General features: G+C 39.4%; 1 pseudogene; it reads left to right on the forward strand.

Moving 5' to 3' along the window:
* Positions 1-1,570: 1,570 nt before the first annotated feature.
* LOC143389810 (la-related protein 1B pseudogene) lies at positions 1,571-2,544 on the forward strand (annotated as a pseudogene).
* The last annotated feature ends 11,254 nt before the right edge of the window (positions 2,545-13,798 follow it).

The raw sequence follows: 13,798 nt of genomic DNA on the forward strand, positions 1-13,798 counted from the left end.
CTTTGGGCAATCTTTCTAATAGTTTACAACACTGAACAGGTTTTCATTGTAGTCAGATTACTCTCTCAACAACCTCTAGGCAAACTCCATGTCCTCTCACACAGGTGTCTTCTACCTGGAGTGGATGGAATGGTGGCTTTCAATGTATTGTCTCCATGTCCAAATTCTGGAATCCATATACATTTCACTGTTAAGGAAAACACCATCTTTGTATGTTTAACAAAGTAAAAGGTCTTGAGATAAAGAGATGACCCAGAATAAGAGATAAGAAGAGAAAAATATGGGGCAGACAGAAGAAAATATATGGAGAAGAACTGATGTCTTCCAATGTTATCAGCTATAAAAGAAATAATAAAGAGATCCTGAAGGGCCAGAAATTATTAATGTGACTTTAGAATTGGATAAAAGGTGAAGGCTGGGAGAAATTGGATTAAAAGCCTAGATTTTTTAAAGAGACTGTTGGTAGACATGAATTCCAAAACTGATCTGTTGAGAGCTTAGATAGAAATCTCTAGTGCCTTAGAAGATACACATATGCCATAAACAGAATATTAGTATAACTATGAGTATTAATACACAGCAGGAGTGGACCTAAGGGCAAAGTGAGAAATATATAATTGGGAATGTGGTGAAAGATAACTCTTATTATATAGTGATCAAAACTTGTCTGAGTTTTGTTCTCTTTTATACAAAGCAGAATTTGTGATGAACTTTAGCTGAAGGGATTTCCAAGGAAAGTGTTAAGGGAATAACCTCATTTTTCTTTGCTAGGCATCAAAAAAAAATATAAGAAAACAGAAAACAATTTGAGAAAGTAACTGTTAAGCTAAAACAAAAAAAAAAAAAAACACTTGATAATTGGGGAAGATCTAAGCCTGTCCAAATTGTGAAGAACATTAAAAGAAGAAAATTCATCATTGGAAAAGTACTCTCTGGTGACAGGACCAAGAGTCCAGCTGCTCGACTCCCGGCCTGGGCATCTGGCATGCCCTTGGCCTCAGTTACAGCCACAGGCGGACTCTCAGCATCCTGGCCACCACAGAGATGCGCAGCCCAGTCCCCTGGTTCTGGGCGCCCTCTATCAGGGGAGACCTGGGTGGGTGAAGGATGTCTGCTCTCCCCCCAGTGTCCTCCGCTCCCTCTCGGGAGGGAGGACCTGCTCATGGCCGCGTGGAGAGGGAGTTTCTGATGGCCTTGGTGAGCCTGCTGGTGGAGCAATTGCCCTGGCCAGAAAGGGAGGGAAAGAAGGCAGCGAGGGCCGCCACAAGCGTGGGAACGCGTGGAGATCCTGCGCAGGTGCTGGGCCACAGTGTGCCACTGGTGGCCATGCCCATGTAGCCGCTGTTGCTTCCCCTAGCATGGGCCAGGGGCCGTGTTGACAGGGAGCCGCGGCCTTGTCTGACCCTGGGGCGAAGCCGCTGCCGCCAAAGGAGAAGGCCTGAACTAAAAAGCCTCTCCAGCACTACTCCCCTGCCTCCACATGGCAGCCGAAGCCTGCGCTGCCCGGCAGGCGAAGTTATAAAAGCAGGAAAACTCAACGAATTCCAATGAGGCCAGTGATTTCAGCCATATGGCAAACTGGCCAACACCAGGAGAGTTAGCATTGAAAAAACCTTTTTGCAGTCTCAAAGTGTCATCAGCCAAAGAAATAAGAAGCCCAAAACTACAAAATAAAAAGAAAAGAAGGTTGAAAAGAGGAGTAACAGTGAGATTAAGAAAATTGGGAAACAAAATTAGATGGTCCCATTGAAAATGTCAGGGACGATGAGGCCCAGTCAAGCACTCAAGGATAGAGAGCCAATTAACACAAGTGGGTATTGCTGCACTTAGATGATCTAAGACCAGAGAGTCAGAAGAGATCTGGATCCCAGAACAGCTCTCAGTGTCAACCTGAAGCAAACAAGTCTTCCCATAATAACAGGAGAAATGACACAGGAAGTTGGAGGCAAGACTGAGGGAAAAAAAAGATGGTAATCAGGATAAAGTATACAGTGTGAGGAGAGAGGAGAGTAATATCTGAGGTTCCTTCAGAAGTTGAGGAAGAGGACCAAAATGGGAACAAGATGAGGCAGAGGAAACTCTTGAGTGAACTTTGATTATTTATTTGGTTACCGACAACATGGTGAAAGGACAGATCAGCCATTTCAAACAGAAATTAATGCCAGTATGATGTATTACTATTATGACAGTATGGGTGTACAGGTGAATCCTGAGGAAGAAGCATTTCTTAAAGAGTATATTAAGCATTGAATTGAATATTACTTCAGTAGAGAAAACTTGGAACATGACTTTTTTGTTAGAGAAAGATGGATGAGCAAGTTTTCTTGCCTATTTCCCTGATTGGCTCTCAGAACAAACTTTAACCTCATTTTAGAGGCCCTGAAAGACAGCACAAAAATAGAAGTTGCAGGTGAGAAAATGAGGAGAAAGATAGAACCAGAAAAATGGCCAATCCCGAGCCCTCCTCCCAGCAGTGTGCCACAGACAAACTTCTCTTGGCTGGTGAATTGTCCAAAGTTTGTGCAAGGACAAGCCTTTTGCTGACAAATACTCAGGGTGATGATCTACCGATGCCCTGGATGTCATCTGATGGGGATGTGCAGTAGAGCAAGTGGCTCACTGAAATGCATTGTAAATACTGGAACAAAGCATGCTGTAGAGATAGAAGCCACCAGACTGCCTTCTGTGTGAGAGTGTCCACTATTGACCCCTTGGCTGCATGACAGTGGAGATGACCACCTGTGCCATGACCCAAGACAGAGCTGGGGACCACTGCTGACATTCCAGGAGCTGCCTGCCCTTTCCTGTGTGGCTGGACTGAGATGGCATGGCTACTTTTATTTGAGGGGGAAGCTAATTGTTATCACTGTGGAAATACTTCAAGGTTCTATCTTTTGTTTCCAGGCATATGTACTTGTGTCCAGGTCAATAAAGCAGAGAAAGAGGACTGTGTAAATTTTCTCAGCTTGACAGAACTTTGGCTCTTGATCTTCCCTTTGCCATGGTGAACATTGCATAACTCATGTATTAAGATATTTCACACGGACTGTAATATTTATTAATGTGGACATTTAAGGGGTAAGAAATTGAAGAAATAAACAAGGGTTTTTTTTCATTTTTCTTCAAAATGTATTTTTAATACATCAGTATAAGTCCTGCTCACCAAAAAATCATTAATGATGGACACTTTAACAAATTTTTATCTCATATTTCTTGGTCAGCCATGTACTTCTAATGCAGCAAGCAAATTGTTTTAAAAAGTTGAATAAATGTGACATTGTTTGTTTGTTTATTTTATTTTTTTATTTATATACAACAGCAGAATGCATTACAATTCTTATTACATGTACAGAGCTCCTTTTTCATATTTCTGGTTGTATACATAGTATATTCACACCAATTTCTGTCTTCATATATGTACTTTGGATAATAATATTCCTCACATTCAACCATCATTAATTACCCCATGCCTCCTCCTTTCCCATCCCACCTCTTTGCCCTATCTAGAATTTGTCTATTCCTCCAATGCTCCCCCTCCCTATACCACTGTAAATCAGCTTCCTTATATCAAAGAAAACATTTGGGATTTGGTTTTTTAGGATTGGCTAATTTCACTTAGCATTATCTTCTCTAACTCCATCCATTTACCTGAAAATGCCATGATTTTATTCTCTTTTATTTCTGAGTAATATTCCATTGTGTATATATGCCATTTTTTTATCCATTCATCTATTGAAGGGAATCTAGATTAGTTCCACAATTTAGCTACTGTGAATTATGCTGCTATAAACATTGATGTGGCTATATTACTGTAAGATGCTGTATTAAGTCTTTTGGTTATAGACTGTATTTAAGTCTTTTGGTTATAGACTGAGGTTCAAATGGTGGTTCCATTTCCAGTATTCCAGGAAATATTCATAATGCTTTTCATATTGGCTGTACAAATTTGCATTCCCACCAGCAGTGTATGAGTGTACCTTTTTTCCCACATCCTCACCAACACTTATTGTTGTTTGTATGCATAATAGCTGCCATTCTGACTGGAGTGAGATGAAATCTTAGAGTGGTTTTGATTTGCAGTTCTTTAATTGCTAGTGATGATGAACATTTTTTCATGTGTTTGTTGATTGTACTGTTTGCTTGTTTTTAAAAAATATAATGGCTTATTGTAAAAGTTAGATTTATCTTGGTCCAAGATGACATTTTTAACCAGCTTATGAACAATCATTGGTAAGATGAATAATATGGAAAATACTTTTCCACAGGATAGTTAATTTAAGTCATTCAAGTTGGTGATTCCATTAAACATTTGTGTTATTAATAAAATTATAAAAACAAAATCATGAAAAAAACTCAAGCTGGTTAACTTTATGCTGAAAATTTTTTAATCATGGATCTGTTTAAAGATTTTTATCAGAAGCAAAAAATAGAAATGGTGATATCAAAGAAAGCTCAGTGGAGCACTGTCCTTTCTAATAATGTGTATCTTTGTGATGCATACAGACAGACAAGTGGAGTTTTGAGAATGGTTTAGTACAGAAATACAACTGATAAAAACAGATTTTCTTTTTTTTTTCTTCCTTTTTTTTTTTTTTTTTTTGCGGACTGACAGAAACAGAATTCAGGCATATATTAGAAACCTTTAGATGTCAAATTCTTTAGGCAAGAATTAACGATGTTGAGCCATTAAGCTGCAAATATGTGTTAACCATTAAGAAAAAAGCAGAATGGACTTGAAGGCAGATGCTGGTGGAGCAAGGGGAAGAGTGAATAAAATAAATGGAATGTGAGGCCTGGGGGTTGATCTTTGAGTCTAGCAAGGAGAGTTGCAAGTCATAGATTACCCTCCAGTCCTTAAAACCAAACAGAATTTTTCTTGGTAGATTTGAACTTGAGACTGCTGAACCTCTCCTTACATATAATTTCTTTTGAAATGGAATATATATATATATATATATATATATATATATATATATATATATATATATATATACTCTATCGGTCCTACTATCATAATTTGAAGGCAAATAATTTGTTTCTAGATTCATAGGTCCACAAATGGAAAGGAATTTTACCTCAGTTTGGATCATATCTAGAGTGTCACCCATTTAAATGCATTAAATGATGAGATTATGACATATGAGCTTATGATACAGAGATTATTATTTAGAGATGATGATAAAGAGATGAGATTCTGGTTGAGATTTTGGGGGATGTCTGGATTGATATATTCAATACATATTGAATATATTTTGCACATAAAATGAATTTTAAAAGGCCAGAGGATGACTATAGTAGGCCGAATTGTAAATTCCATAAAGATATTTTCTCATCTCAAACCTTGATATGGTAAATTTTAAGTTCTTTGAGAAAAGAATCTTTGCATATATGAAGACATTGAGATTTTTCAATTAAGAAACCCTTTGGATTATCTTGGTCTGGCCTAAATCCAACAAAAGTAATATTATATGTGTATGACAGAGGAATCTTTGATATAGCAGAAAATGAGAACCTATAAAGAAGGGAAGGATGTGATGTGAACAAAGAGGGAGACATAGGTATAGTGTGACTATAATCCAAGAAAGACAAGGAATTTCACCCAAGACAGTATCCCAGAGTAAAAGTGAAGTTTTTTCCCTTAACTTCAGAGGGGTAGAGCTATCCTCTAGGCACTCAAGCAGGCAGTAGCAGCCTGTTACTTACAGTCCCTATAATTTCCTGTTCCAGTTTATTAAATCTTAGGCTTTTCTGCAAGTACATGACTCATATGGAAGTCCTTCTGCCAATCAAGAAAGACAACTTAAAGGAGCTAGAAATTGATATGCATATCTGGATTGCATGAAGGCCATGATAAATTGCTAACTACATGTGGAATTATATTTTGTAGAGTGACATTGTACGGCAGAAGTAGCAGAAGCTTTGTTTCTATCTTTTAGTTGAAAACTGTTTCATATTGACTGGCTTTCCTTTAGTCACCAAAGAATAAACAAAGTTCAGAAGCTCAGCCAAATTGACAATCTTTTATCTTTGCCTTTCTCTCTTGAGAATGTTTTAAATAAGTCAGTTTATACACACAGGCTTCATTCAAAACTTTCATTATCTGGATAATTTCACATCTCTTTTCTTCTCAGTGATGCTTAAAATGTGAGGACTCCAGAATCACATTCATATAAACACATGTAAATACCCCAGCCTGCCCTTCCCACTACAAACCACATGTCTACTTCTGTTAGTTTTCCATTGCTGCAATCCACATACCTGAGAAAACAACTTACAAAGAGAAAAGATGTGTTTTGGCTCATGATGTCATAGGAGTTCATGGTCAGTTGTCTCCATTGCTTTGGCGCCTGTGGTAAGGCAGAACAACATAGCAGGGAGGGTGTGGTTGGAGCTTAAAAAGCAGTTACCTCCAAAAAGTAAAGGATATAAGCAGTACTAAACTGAAAGTGATACGGCTAAATCTGGAGACAGTTTTGATTGCCATGACTTGGTAGAAGGAGGGCCCTATTGCTGAGGTTGTGAAAACCTGCATTAAAGGAAAATTTTATTGTAAATAGCAGTTTCATTCATTATGTTCTAACTCCTGCTGTCAGCAGCTTGAATCTTTTTTCCCTTTACTTCAGGAACAAAATAAAGCCAGGTGTCAAGAAGCCCAGTCTTTTTTCCACTGTCTCAGGGAATCCCATTGCAGAGGTGCAAGGGAGATTAGGGAAGTAACTGCCAAGGGGTGAAAAATATGTACTTGGACACACAGGATATACTGTGAGGAGACCCTGGCCCTGTTGCTCTAGCATGTCTTAACCCCTCTGGCCTGGGCTCTCTCTGGGATCCCAATGCAGCAGCCAGCACTCATCCTAGCACCTCAACTTGGCAGGCAGGCAGTACCTCAGGAAGTTCCAGTAGGCGCAGGCCTGGGGGGCAAGCTTCTCCAGGCACCCTGAACTGGGCGCAGGTCCCTGGTTGCTCATGGCTCCTGAGGCATCAGGAGCTCCATGCATGTCCCTCAAGCACTGAAGTGGAGACTCAAAACTCCTAATTGCAGGAGACACTGCCTGGCTGCTGGAGGGTTCTGGAGCCTGCACTAGAGTTTATACACACAGGCTAGAGTTTATATACACAGGCTGATGGTGGTGAGGTGGCCCACCTGGGTAGGGGAGCCTTATCTGCCACTGGCCCCTGTTTTGCATATTCACAAGACGGAGATCCTCCTCTGCTCCTGAAAACTGCAGACAGAAACTACGTTATTCATGAGGAAGCCTCTCAGGCCCAGGAAGTCCTAGATGATTATTCATGAGGAAGTGTGGCCTGCCCAGGATGACCTAGATGATTATTCATAAACTTGAGGGATGTGGTTTGGGCTGGCAAAGGCCTCAGGTGCCCAGGTGAGAGGGAGGCATCTACCGGCTGAGGTAAGCACCATCCAGAGCCCAGGTCCCTGGAGAAAGGGCGCTTGGGCATTGTTAGTCTGGAGCTCTTCGTTTTAACAGTTTTTCCACTCCTCTTGAGACTTTAATTTTAAAGTTTTTCGTTAAACTCCAAAATTTTCTCAGGACAAGCAGAAATGCCAGTCTGAGCAGGGGGCAAAGGGGAGGCTGTAGGTAACATCATAACTTTCCACGAGGAAAAGCTCCACACATTACAAGAAGGATGTGGTGAAGAAAACAGAAATGCAGTGTGTCATCTGCGTCCCACTGAATAGCAGCTTTAAGATTCATTTCTGAGAAGCTGCGGGAATGGGCCTGGGTGAGGACTCAGCAGCATAATTAGTCCTGAGGCAGGCAGCCAGGGACTCTGCACTGCGAGGAGGTGCTTGTGGAGGTTTGGGCATTTTCTTGACCTGGCCAGGTTCTCTCCAGTCATTGGCATGTTCCCACCAAAACCAGTGCTTGCTGCAGACCAAGAAATGAGCCACCAGTCCCCCCTGGAATGAACTGCACTCCTCTTTCACCTTACAGAGGATTTGCCCTCTGTAGAAGTCAGTCATCCAAACAGGCCAGTTTAGCAAGTGTAGTGGGACTCAAGATTGGCCAATCACCAAAATGTGTCAGGTGTGCAGAGTACTCACTGGCTGTGCTCATCTGGTGAAAACTTAGGAAGAGCTTTTTAGTTGTCCCTGAAGGGGTTTTAAATCTCATTAGAATGAGAATCCATGCTTTCCCCTGTGGACTCTGAGTCCCTCAGCATCTACTCCTGCAGGATGACTAGCATGGCAGTTGCCTAGTGAATGCTGAATGAGTAATTGAAGTAGTTTGAAAAAGATCTTTCAAGACCAAGAAGACTTGTGGAACACATGCTGGTAAAATCATTTCCTGCATTTTCATATTTTATCATTGACATAGTCAATCATTAACCCTAACCCAAGCCCTCCTAACTATTGTCCACAATTCATGATATTATTGGTACAACTGAACCTTCTGTACAAAAAAATACAGTTAGACCATATGAGGCTTTAAGAATTTTGACTTTTGTTTTTTCCATTCTGATTAGTAAGTCTTTCCAAACTAGTGACACATTCATTGTACTTCTTATTTATGTATCCTCAAGGGTAAAAAATGCACAGTACCTTGCCTCTCCTCACAATGAACCCTGAGTAAGAACAAGTATTACCCTGTACATATATATTTTTATGTTGGTTAGTACCAATTCTTTACCACAACCTTCATCATAAATTTGGACTGAAATAGAAATGCAACCTAACCAGACCTCCATCACTAAATCAGTATATGCATGAAAGCATATGCCCTAATAAGAATAGTTATGTGTAGTTTCAATGCTATCAATTAAATTACCCATGACATATACTGATGTTATTTTAGGATAGACCCATGTTTCATGTATGTACAGTCCACAAATTATGAGATATTGGATATATTAGTAACAGTGTACTCAGAAGAGCAATGAAAATGTGCATGTACGTGGACTCTAATGCATATGTGCACAAGTACAATAATAGTAATATTCACATTTCCTGGAATACACAATCATTTTCTCCTACTCACACATAACCCATTCAATATCAAATAGTAACCCTAATTTTACTGCTGTCACTATACCTAGTTTATGCACTAATCTATATTCTTATAAGATTATATGGGCTTTTGATGTATACTTTACTTATCTTTTCCACATTGAGCTTTAAATTATTTTATATTCAACATGAGATATGTCCACTGAGCCCATGTTAAAAAATGTGTAATCTTATGATTGCCTGTACACTAATTCCTGTTTAGGAATATTCATATATGTTGTCCTATTCATTTGTTGTTTGTTGTCCTACTCATGAACATTCTGTTAATCATACATAACTTTTGATAAACGTATAGGATCCCTCAGCAATACCCCCAAAACAACTCATTAGGCAATACTAAACCTAATATTTCCAAAGATTAACAGCTCTTTGGAATCTGTGCCTACATGTGAATATCAGATTCCATGTGTATTTAAAATATAAGTTTAATTTTCCTTTTTAAATTTGCATGAAATATATTATGTATTCTTACTAAGATATCTTCATGCATCAATTAGGTCAAAATCGGTATACATAGAACACACCCTATGTCTTTCCCTATCAAAAAGACTAAAATGTTTTAAAAGGTATGGTGAAAAATTACATGTTATCTGATATACATATTCATTTCAAATCAATAAAGTCCTGACAAAGAATTCAATTTGAATTCTGAACTTATTCTGATACCAAATTCAAATTTGTGGAAAAATCCAGTATTCTTATGAACTCCCATGTGTTTTTGAATAAACCATTGAGAATTCAATGGTAATGGTGCCTGTGGATTTCGTGTCTTCTTTATATTTCACATTCTGCCATTCCCCATCTAAAAATACTAATAATCATATAACATATAAGATACATTTTTCTGTTTCAGAAAATCTAATACATTTGTATTAGATGTTATACATATATTCCAATGTACCTTCTTATGAGTACTCATGAGGGCTGCCATTCACATTCACTATATAACTCAAAACTTATTGCAAAAGATAATTAAATATTAGACCTGAACCCCTTCTTCTCCCTTATCAACCTACATACTGTGCCCATTTCAGTGAATGTTGACATAGACATTGAATTACCAATGGTAATCTTCCTGCATCATCATTAATTGACTTATAGCATGCATCAGTACATCCTAGAATTCAAAAATAGGTACCCAAATTCCCTATATAATGATGCCCTTCAATGATTTAGATCCTATGCAGTTTTGTTTTGGTTCCACTTTTAACTGACACTATCTTCTGAATATTCATGTTTTCCAATACGGATATTCTTCCTCTACAATGACTCCTCACCCAAAACAAAACACATGGTAACCCTAAGCTTATTAAATTACCTCAATTAAATTTCACAGGAGAGCATATATAGAGTTGGTATGGTAGTAGAGGTGTATAGGTGATCATGGCCCACTGAGAGTCTCAAAGGTAGATGCCAGACTGATCCTGAGGAAATATGAAGGCAGCTATGTGCTATGTAGGCCCTGAGAAAACAAATTCCAGAATAAGTAACATAGCCAGAATGAAGGGATGAATCTGAATCAAGCTTGGTCTTCTCAATTCAAATAAGATGGACAGAACTAGGCCTGTCTAGACAGCTGACCTTCGGTATGTTTGCTTGACTCTGTCAACTTTTGAGAAAGTCACAGGAAGATAGGTGCAGCCTCCTCCTCATGGGGCTCTTGGAAACACCTGGTAGGAGAAAGTGGTTGCCAAGGAAGTGACCTCATCTCACTTTCTTCATTTGAGTGACCTCACCTCACTTCCTTGGTGATGGAACTCTCTTAACAAAGAATAAAGGAATCTAGGCACCCAGAGGTAGATACAGTCTCAGTCTGCTCAGTTGTTTGGCCTCACCCAGTGAAGAGTCCTACTTTCTTGGTATTTATTGATCTATGGTTGGCCCAATGTAATGAAAGCACTAAGGACGGGGCTTTCCTAACAATGAAGGTACAGGACCATGACATGGTCCTGAAAATTCTGGTGAGTTTTCCCAAGGACACTAGAGCTGAGTATATAGAGGCTATTACAGGTGAATGTAGTTTAACACACCAGTAAGTTGACACTGTGGATGGACACAGGCCCTTTTAAGGGATGTGTGTCTATGTGTGTGTGTGTTTGAGTGTGTGTGTGTGTTTGGGGATGTGTATTTTGATTTATTGTTTTGTCTCTCATTGCCTGAGAATATGGAGGGAAAAGCATTTGTTCCACTGCTAATTGCCTGTATTGTAGTGAGGTGCTTTGCTGAAGGCTACTATTTCACCGTTGATATGTTCCTCTTCATGTGTATCCTAGGAAGAAGAAAAAAGCATGCAACAGTGGAGGTGTCTGTCAAATGAAAATATTCCCATTGCTCATCACTGTGAATTAATGAATGAACAGCTGCTTGCCTTGTGAATAGGAAAGACTTATTATGTTCATTTGTTTAATTATTTCTCATGAAATTCAGCCACTACAAAGAAGATGATGGTGGATTTATGTCAAAGATGGTTACCAGCTCCAAGCCCTCTGAAATGTCCATCGATGGGCTTCATGCAGAGACTCATGAGCATCACTGTGAGACTCAGAAATCACTGTGGAAGGTAAGGTTTTCAGAGCAGAACCCTGGCTGGATACATAGATATTCAAGCAGGATGAACAATAGAAGAAATTTATTGTCCTAGCTTTGGTCCTTTAAAAAACTCTGTCCAGAGATTTTATTATTTGCTATTGCTCTGCTCTACTCATGAGAACCAATTTTTTGCCTTAGGGCTCTCTTTTTGTAAAGCCTCAGGAGAAGAACTTTAGAAATTTGTTTGAATGGGTTGCATCTGTTACTCAGTGCTAAAGCAATTGCCTCACCTGAGTGAGGCACTCATTGAGATGCTCCACACAGCTTCAACTTATTAGTTATATTGCTTCTCCATCCAAAACTAATATTATACAAAAACCAAATTTAGTGGAGATTCTCCTTTTCATCATGTGAGATTCTAGACATTCATGAAATTACAAAAGTTACCCTTTAGGACCAATGTATTAGTTCTTGCCCTTAAGTTGCTAGGACTTAGATGATTGAGTTTCTTCTAGCTCAATTTACTAAAAAAAGAAAATCTACCATTGGCAAACTGGAGGCCTCTATTTTTAGTTGAAGGGTACTATTAACTCTGGGCTCATTTCAACTTCCCTGGATCTCAGAATGGTATCTAGCCCATCATGAAATTAGGCAAATGAGGGGTATGGGTACTTCCATTTGAAACAATCCTGGACTTCTGTAAGTATGGACAAATTTAGCCATGTTTTTAGAATGGTTGCTTAGTAGGAAAAATATGAAAAGACTTGACCCATGAGGGAGGGTTCCTGAATGAATTGTGGTGATTTGTATGGTGGTTGTAATAAATATCTAGGTAAGCCTCAGAAGTAACAATTGTGTGAATATAATCACAACATGAGACAAACCTCTTTTCTGGAGCTTACCCAAGAAGTGTTACAGTGAATTGTGTTGGCATTTTAGGTACCCCAGCATCAGAGGTGTCTTTAGAAAATAAGAGCAAGGCCCAATGTCGAGTTCTCTACCACATTAATAATCTCAGTGATGATTTCACACATTATTCTCTATAAAGCCTTAGGTGCCAAAGTGAAAGCCTGAAGCATACATATTCCACCCTCGCTTGACCCATTGAACCTGATGCATGAGGCCTGTTGGGTATGATGTGGAAAGCCCTCTAGCATGAGTTCTATAATGTTAACTGCTAGACAAGATTGCTCACCACTTCTTGGGCCCTTTCTGAATCCAAAACCTACCTAGCTGCCAACTTCATTATTGACATATGCCTATGCCTACATCCTGAAATTTATCTAATTCCCATGAAATAGAAGCTCTGAAGCACCTTAGGAACTCCCTCTGCTCATCATGACAAAATAAGAGTGGGACTTCAATGACCGCAAGTCATTAAAATGCTGGAGATAACAGATCCAGTATGTTTGAGACTACTAATGATGAAGCTGGGGCAGTAGAGAGTAGGTGTTGGGCAAGAAATATGTATCTCTGGCACTGGCTTCCAAGCAATGGCACCAACACAGATGTTATCACACACTTGCACTCCACTGCACCAGGGCCAGTTGCCAATGGGCTCAAAGTCACTGGCATCTCTGTTCTACACTATTTTTATGAAGTCTAGTCAAAAAATCCACTGTCTGGGTCACTCATGAGGAGCCACAAAAGATCCTAAGGTTCTCCAGTGCTTCCTGGTAATGGGAATTTCCAAAAGTTTATGGTATTGGTCTAGCCCTATTTTAAGAATAAAATAGGTGGCAATGTAGGGTTAAGATAAATTCAGAAGCCATTAAGTGGTGAGGAATCTCTTTTAAGTGAATACTCTGGAGAAATCACATGGGCAAAGCTTCCCAAAGAGTTGTCAAAGGTCACATGAGGCCAGGCCCATTGGGGTCTAAAATGTGAGATCCTGAGTGTTTTGGCTCTCAGCAATGGCAGACAAGGATTTACTAAGAAAATAATGTGATATCCTGGCTGAGATCAGTGCTCTGGAGAAAGCCACCCTGGGCCTAGATCTCAGTTTCCAAGGGCGCCTCTCATGCTTGACCTCCTAAAATCCCAACACAATTCATGGCAATATTTCTCTGAGGTCAGTTCCAGAACTCAGTCTCTAATGGGAATCACACCAGAGTTCAAGCTAAGTTTGACGCACTCATCTCTTTCAACCACCACACAAATGACCACAATTCAAACAAAAACATTCCCACATGGTCCTCATCCTCTTCCATATAGGCACTCATCATAACATTCTGGCTGAAG

This window comes from Callospermophilus lateralis, unplaced genomic scaffold (assembly GCF_048772815.1).
Source record: "Callospermophilus lateralis isolate mCalLat2 unplaced genomic scaffold, mCalLat2.hap1 Scaffold_65, whole genome shotgun sequence".
Classification (NCBI taxonomy): Eukaryota; Metazoa; Chordata; class Mammalia; order Rodentia; family Sciuridae; genus Callospermophilus; species Callospermophilus lateralis.